This window comes from Sinocyclocheilus anshuiensis, unplaced genomic scaffold, assembly GCF_001515605.1.
Source record: "Sinocyclocheilus anshuiensis isolate Anshui unplaced genomic scaffold, SAMN03320099.WGS_v1.1 scaffold256, whole genome shotgun sequence".
Lineage (NCBI taxonomy): Eukaryota > Metazoa > Chordata > Actinopteri > Cypriniformes > Cyprinidae > Sinocyclocheilus > Sinocyclocheilus anshuiensis.
In genome coordinates this window covers 742,175-750,740 of record NW_015558587.1, presented here as the reverse complement: position 1 = coordinate 750,740, position 8,566 = coordinate 742,175, and the positions used below count along the sequence as shown (strand labels likewise).

Below are 8,566 nucleotides of genomic sequence, written 5' to 3'. Positions count from 1 at the left end.
ATTATTCAATTTTTATATATATATATATATATATATATATATATATATATATATAGACACACAACACATAATTCATATCTTTATTATAATTAACTATAACTGTCACCTATCACTGAACAATATTTTGAATATTGTTGAATTTAAGGGGTCTGTGTTTTTATTATCTCACTTGTAATTTTAAGTTTAATTCATATATGTAAACTTAACTATGTACATTTAAATCAACATTAACAATGCATTTATGTTGTTATTGTACTTATTCCAGCAGCAAAAGCGATCCTATATTGTCTGTGCTAGTCGTTTGACATGTTTTATATAAAAACATAATTAAAGGTGATACTGTGGTTGTGTGACTGCATTACACACAACCACAGTATCACCTTTGTGTCTGTTTGTGTGTGTGTGTGTGTGTGTGAGAGAGAGAGGATCAAGGCCAGTGTCTGGTAGAGTGTGTAGACAGATCACATCCGTCTCTGATGGCAGCCATTTTGGTGCCATTTCAAATATGTCTATGAGGAAATAAATTTAGGATTCAGTTCTGCTTTATTTTACATAATGCATCTTTTATGCAACCATAGTCTCAGACTGACAATTGAATATTTAAAAATGATTCTAAGAAGCACTGTTATATTTAAATGTATATTTGTACATTTATTAAATCTGTTATTTTGCTCAATATCACTGAGTAAAAGCACTTTTAATTTAGTACTTTTACATTATTTTAGCAGTTTATTTACAAGCTGTAAATAAGCTGTACCAGCTTTTTTTTTTAATAAAAGAAAAATACGACAGCAGTGCGCAAATATCAGTGTCTGTGTCTCAGTGCTAGGAATAAGTAGTGTTGTTTTCAGTAGTAATGATGATTGTTTACTTCGCAGAATTCTTTTCCTCCCAGACATTATAATTAAATGTTAGGCGGAAAAAAAGCTGTCTCTTCTTGTCGCCTTCCTATCACATAGGTATTTAATGAGACATGAGAGGTGTGGTGTGATTGGTTTATTGGCACGAGGAGTCCTGCGAGAGGTCAGCTCATTGGCTGAGGTGTTTAATTGGTACTGTTGGACACCCCTCCACCCCCTCTTGGGTGTAACTTGTTTTTGCCAGGTGCACTGCGCTCTCTATTAAGTGTTACATAGGACCACAATTATATCAGGTCTGAGTAAAGCCATACTATTGCTGTCTGTCCGTCGCAGAATGGGGCGCCTGGCTACTCGTCCGTTGCCCACACAAGCGCACACACAACCTCTGTCTCTGCACTTCTAAACCTTTGTTTTATTCCTTTTGTGCATTCCTTTTGCAAATTTATTTGAAATAATTTAAAGGAGCTGTGTGACTATACAGAGATGCACAGAGAAGACAGTGGGCGACAGTGTGTGGAACGACCCTTTTGTTTGTCATTATGTTGTAACATATTCAATCCAGTCCTTTCCCTAATTCAAATTTTGGGGTCTGGATGAGTGGGCTTGGGGTGTGATCGTGCCACTGGGGATTGCTGAAGGCCAGACAGCCACAATAGATCGGTGACCCCCACACCGTGACGTCACACGTGCTGTCTGCCATTCTGTCATATGTCAACCAGAGACCGACCTTTTGTACTATAAGTACTATATTCAAATTTTAAAGTCAACAAGACTTACAACATTGACTGTTTACTTTCTTAATGCACATTGGGTTATTATTGGAACAAATCATATGTGCCTGTTATAAGAATGCACACAAACAATTGCTATAACATTACTAAAATAACAATTGTTTGTCTTTTAAGCAAAATGTAATAACTTCTTATTCTGATAGCTTATTATACTAACGCTATTTTTTAGCTAAATAAATAATAATAATTAATAAATAGGTGTTGCTTAGTCATGTCTTAAACGCATGTTTTTCCCCCCCCATGGAGCTGAAGGAACCATATCTATGTTTCGCACCTAATTTTAATGAACACCTCATTTTTTGGAGAGAGAGGATCAAGGCCAGTGTCTGGTAGAGTGTGTAGACAGATCACATCCGTCTCTGATGGCAGCCATTTTGGTGCCATTTCAAATATGTCTATGAGGAAATAAATTTAGGATTCAGTTCTGCTTTATTTTACATAATGCATCTTTTATGCAACCATAGTCTCAGACTGACAATTGAATATTTAAAAATGATTCTAAGAAGCACTGTTATATTTAAATGTATATTTGTACATTTATTAAATCTGTTATTTTGCTCAATATCACTGAGTAAAAGCACTTTTAATTTAGTACTTTTACATTATTTTAGCAGTTTATTTACAAGCTGTAAATAAGCTGTACCAGCTTTTTTTTTTAATAAAAGAAAAATACGACAGCAGTGCGCAAATATCAGTGTCTGTGTCTCAGTGCTAGGAATAAGTAGTGTTGTTTTCAGTAGTAATGATGATTGTTTACTTCGCAGAATTCTTTTCCTCCCAGACATTATAATTAAATGTTAGGCGGAAAAAAAGCTGTCTCTTCTTGTCGCCTTCCTATCACATAGGTATTTAATGAGACATGAGAGGTGTGGTGTGATTGGTTTATTGGCACGAGGAGTCCTGCGAGAGGTCAGCTCATTGGCTGAGGTGTTTAATTGGTACTGTTGGACACCCCTCCACCCCCTCTTGGGTGTAACTTGTTTTTGCCAGGTGCACTGCGCTCTCTAGTAAGTGTTACATAGGACCACAATTAAATCAGGCCCGAGTGAAGTTGTACTATTGCTGTCTGTCCGTCTGAGGACGGGGCGTCTGGATACTCGTCCTTTACCCACACGTGCACACACACAACATTTTTTATTCATTTTGTGCATTTTAAAAATCAAATATATTAGAAATAAATCAAAGTAGCGGTGTGACAGTGTGTGGAACCACCCTTTTGTCGTTTCCATCGAATCAACCTTGCGTCCTATGGTTGTAACATATTCAAGCCTGTCCTTATTCTAATTTGGGGGTCTGGATGAGTGGGCTTAGGGTGTGATCGTGCCACTGGGGATTGCTGAAGGCCAGACAGCCACAATAGATCGGTGACCCCCACACCGTGACGTCACACGTGCTGTCTGCCATTCTGTCATATGTCAACCAGAGACCGACCTTTTGTACTATAAGTACTATATTCAAATTTTAAAGTCAACAAGACTTACAACATTGACTGTTTACTTTCTTAATGCACATTGGGTTATTATTGGAACAAATCATATGTGCCTGTTATAAGAATGCACACAAACAATTGCTATAACATTACTAAAATAACAATTGTTTGTCTTTTAAGCAAAATGTAATAACTTCTTATTCTGATAGCTTATTATACTAACGCTATTTTTTAGCTAAATAAATAATAATAATTAATAAATAGGTGTTGCTTAGTCATGTCTTAAACGCATGTTTTTCCCCCCCCATGGAGCTGAAGGAACCATATCTATGTTTCGCACCTAATTTTAATGAACACCTCATTTTTTGTAGTCTCATTCTTTTTTTTCTTTTTCGTCTAAAGCTGTTTAAACTAACCGGACAGCAAATAAGCCAGAGAGTGGGAGAGAGAAAGAGAGAGGAGTGTAGGGGGGTCAGGCAGAGGTGAAAGACAGGCTTGGCGCTCACACATGAAACATTTATGGATCAATTACTTTATCAAGTGCCAGTCTTTTGTTCGTTTTTTCCTGTCCCCTTTTTTTGATGTGCTTTGTGACGAGTTTGTAACCATACACATAAGCGAGATAACATTCTCCCCCCTCTGTTTCTCTTAATGTAGTTTAACCTGATGGCTGTGTTTAAAGATAGACTGGATGATACTAGTCGAGAATTGCGATGACTTGTGGTTGCTGGAAATACACATCGAAAGCTAATTTGTTATGTGCCACGTAAATATTAATATCTGAAGCGGGTAATGACAGACGTGCTGTCAGGGAATATGACACTCGTGTGACAGGGCGTCAGAATTTGTCAGAAGTCCAAATCACATACAGTATATGGAACTGAGTCAAGTTGCATGTAAAAATATCCGCTTAGCCTGCTAAGTTCAAGATTGGCTTCCTCGCATAAAAAAAGAAGAAATGTTAATGAGATCTATTTAACATCTTAGTCACCGAGCCAGATCAGTGTTTTTTTTTTTTTTTTACTTAAGTTTCCTGGTCCTCAGATATTTCTTCTAAGAAAAAAGCTCAGATGTTTCTTCTCTAAAATTTCAGAAAAGATGTCACACACTGCACCAAGATGCCAGTGTCTGCAATTAAAGCTAAACTTTCACCAAGAACAATCCCAGAATTCATCCCAGAACAAATTGTTACTGTGTGTCAACAGTTGTCTGTAATTCTATCCTTCCTAAGGAATTTTTAGGAGAAACGTCTGAGAAAAAGTTGCTACTTAAAGAATAACTGAAAACTCCACCGAGAATATCCCTAGGTCTGAAAGAGTAATACAATTTATCAGAGTCCGACGAGGGTTCGTTTAAGGCAGAGCTGATACAGTCGCTGCTGTGAGGGCCAGCTGTGTGTGTTTTTTTAGTGTTCTGTAGCTTATCTCCGTTCTGGTGTGGGTAACTCCTGTTGGTGACTTTCATTGTGTTTACAGTGGATGGGATGGAGGGGTGGAAGGAGCACAGACACTCGTTTCATCACTTCCTTCCTCCTCTCCGTTTTTATGAATCGATCTGTCATAACAACTGCGAGAGACATGGAGGAAACTGAAAGAGAGAGAGAGGGACAAGGGGGAAACTCATGGAAAGGAAAGAATTGTTGCATGCTGTACAGAAAGAGAACAATAGCAGCCATCCCAAGGCTAGATGAGGTGATCACATAGCAGCTTCAGGGAAGAGGTTTTGTGTTATTTTTATTTCCCAACTCCATCTGTGGGACAGAGCGCTCGCAGTATCAGGGGTCTAAGCGGGCCGAAAGAAAACGTATTAAAACTTCCTGAGAACACAGTGTGTGCGCTTGTCTGTTTTGTCAGGGCTCATTTCGTTTGGTCGAAACGCTCTCGTGACATAAGCGGAGAAACAGGAAGCCTGGCTGCCATCTTTCACAATCTCATTCGAAACAGGAACTGAGAGCAGGCCAAGCCGTGGCCCCTCGCTGCTAGCAGATGGGTGCCAACCTGTTGAAGGCAACGGGCACGGGGGAGGAGAGCCGCAGAGGGGGCTTGTGTCTGCGGTGGGCCCCCTGGGATCCCTTTCCCTCTCCTGGAGGGTCCGAAGGTGTGGTCACCGTCTGTTATGGGCATGGCTCGTGATGGTGTGTTTAGCACTTGCCAGCAAGAGCATTTATATGCAAATGCTAAACAAGCATTGGTGAGACTAATTACGCACTCAGATCTCATTGAGTGCGTGCCAGCTCAGAGAGAGAAAGGGAGGTCCTACAAGCTGGGGTGGACTTGCCCTACTTGTTTACTCATTGTCTTTCTTTATTAGCCCCTCATTGACACTCCTCCTCAATGTTGAGGGGGGTCTGTTTGCAGGGGCATCTCCTTTCTACGGGGAACTGACTCTAGGGCTTGATGTAGACGAGAATTCTCGTTCTCTGTTAAGGTGGTGGGAAAACCAGGGTGTACCAGTTTATTGTGGTCAGGTTTGTTTTTGGAACATGTTAGCTGGTTTGTTGCCTGTCCACAGGTCCACAAACTGGGAACGCAGCTGATCAAGCATCTAGACTAGGGCTGTGCCGATAGACATAAGTCAGAGTTATCGCCTGTGGCTGATGCCTTTGACGATAACAAGGTTATGATGATGATGATGATGATGATTATTATTATTATTATCATAAGGTTAGAGGGGGGTCTGTTTGCAGGGGCATCTCCTTTCTACGGGGAACTGACTCTAGGGCTTGATGTAGACGAGAATTCTCGTTCTCTGTTAAGGTGGTGGGAAAACCAGGGTGTACCAGTTTATTGTGGTCAGGTTTGTTTTTGGAACATGTTAGCTGGTTTGTTGCCTGTCCACAGGTCCACAAACTGGGAACGCAGCTGATCAACCATCTAGACTAGGGCTGTGCCGATAGACATAAGTCAGAGTTATCGCCTGTGGCTGATGCCTTTGACGATAACAAGGTGATGATGATGATGATGATGATTATTATTATTATTATCATAAGGTTAGTAATACTATCTAATTAATATTAGGGCTTATTTGTTCCATCATATTTCTTTTTCTGTGTTTTTACAGTGTTGCATGTTATAGCCAATCAGACATGATTCCGTTGACTTTATGAATGCAGTGGCCAATCAGAGGCATTCAGATGAGTCATTGCTGAAACACCGTAGTTTTGTTGTTGAGTGCACGTGCACTTACTGAATTCAGCTCTCTCGCGAATTCTGGCATCGTAAACAACAAAGTGTAGACTTACGTGCGATGTAATTAGAAGAGATTTATTCATCATAAAGTGTAGATAACTTCACTGATTATAACGGGAGTGTTTTTAAAAGTGCATATACTCGAGCTAGACTGAAGTCAGTTATGTTCTTTGGTAATGTAAGTGTTCTTTGCTCGTTTTCTGTAGCTGCTTTTTGAGTAACTGAGGAAATGTAAGCATTATAATTAGTAACTTGCAATGTTTATATTAAATTGTTATCATGTTAAATACAAATTCAGTTATATTAAAAATATTTGGCTGCTTTTAGCCTTACGCTGGAGTTGGTTCACTTTCCGGCAATGAAACTAAGTAGGTAAATAATTAAATAAATTAGCACGATAATATCATGTATCGGCGATGTCACAGGCTGACGATTGGACGATATGATAAGTTGGACCAGCTAGAAACCATTAAAGTTGTGTTTCTACTGACAAGTCACCAAGTTGCTAGTGGATGTTAGTAATCGCATTTGCATAAAGTTGAACTCTAAAGTTTATGCAAATGCTCAACTTTGTCACTGAAGCTCTCACATGCCAGCTCAAATTGCATTTTCTTATTGAAGATCACAGATTTCCAGTTGTTGTCTTGGACTGCCTGTGTGAAGACCCCTTAAAACCAGCTACCATCTGAAAATGGGTTTTCCAAAAAGGGGGGATGCAACCTCTTAACACATGCCCTCCTACAAAGGATGCTATAACTAATTACAAGTGGTGCTCAAAATGCATTTAGGTCAGCTGTTTTAATCGTATGCAAATTTATGAGTGGAAGAGAGGGAAATATTAACTTTCAGAGTCAGTGGCTCGCTCTGACTGCGGACAGAGGCGGCATATACTTAACTCTAATGTATCCCCGCAGTCCTGCCAGAGAACAGGGCTACACTTACTACCTTACAGTCCAGACATGAGCTTTAGAGGCTGTGCGACAACACAATATTTCAGCATAAAGAGCAGAGTTCACAAACCTGGCAGCACATTTTATATGACTAATTATTTTTAGGTGCTTGGTAATCTGAATTTATCATGGCGTACAGATCGTGCTGCTCCAAATGTTTACACATAACAGCAGATCTCATATCAGCCACGCTTCAAAACGGACAGGTTTTTGTTGATTGAAAAGTATCTCTGTCTCGCAGAAATGACACCGGTGCTGGAAGCAATTAGCTCTGATGGAATTATGGCAGAAGCGGGCAACTCTCCAAGAGAGAGACGAGAGGGCAGGCGATACCTCCGTTTTGAGCAGAAATGTTTTTGAGGTGGAGGAAATTAATTTTGTCAGTGTTTGAGACTAGCCAGATCCCCGAGTTTGGAGTTTGGGTTTGACCTCGGTGAAGATAAATCAACTGGATAAGCTTTGCTCTGGTCTGGTTTCCAGCTCTTTCACAGACCAGCTCATGCCTCAGTGCTTGTTTCTCCTGCAGTTAAAACTAATTAGTTGTGGTGCCTCTTTAGTTATCCTTGATAAGCAGTTATTGTTTGCCGGGGAGAGACACTATAACTCTGTTCCAGAACTTAGTGTGCTGCCTATCTAGACAACATTATAAGGGATCAATCATAGGCTCGCTGCCAATGCGACAGCTGATCTAGACAGGTAGGGAGCAACATTAAAGGGTTAGTTTACCCAAAAATGAAAATTAGCCTGTGTTTTACTCACCCTCAAGCCATCCTAGGTGTATACAGTGGTGTAATGTAACAAAGTAATAATACTTCGTTACAGTACTTAAGTATTTTTTGGGAGTATCTGTACTTTACATTTCCTAATTAAAATGTATACTTTTACTCCGATACATTTCCCCGAAGCATATTCGTTACTTACTACAAAATAGTCAGAAGTCAGAAGAACACGGACTGCAGGAAAGCAGGTTTGACGAATCAGTGGTCTGGTGCTTTTAGACTCCTAAAAACACCTTTGCTCACGTGCAAACAAGTGCGTGCACAACCGCGGGTGATTCATTTTCCACACAAGTCGAGTCTGGGGTGTGCGATACAGCATCGTCTGCGATAATATGGTAAGTGTTGTTGTAATGATGTGCGATCTGACATCAAGTAGGCTATAGTAGGCTCACCAAATCACACAGAGTGCACGCACGAAGAAAGAGTTAAAACTGAACACAATATTGCTACTCAAGCTGTGTATGAACAGTTGAACTGTGTTGAACTATGAACTGTGTATGAATATATATATATATATATTAATTTGCTTCTTTTCCATTTTGCATTTACTTGTACTTTTACTTTCAATA

At 39.8% G+C, this 8,566-nt stretch overlaps 1 protein-coding gene across 3 annotated transcripts in view; it reads left to right on the top strand.

Annotated features, from left to right (window-relative positions):
* Positions 1–8,566, top strand: part of zfhx3b (zinc finger homeobox 3b) — a 238,114-nt gene that overhangs the window by 94,377 nt on the left and 135,171 nt on the right. The gene's annotated exons all lie outside the window — the stretch shown is intronic.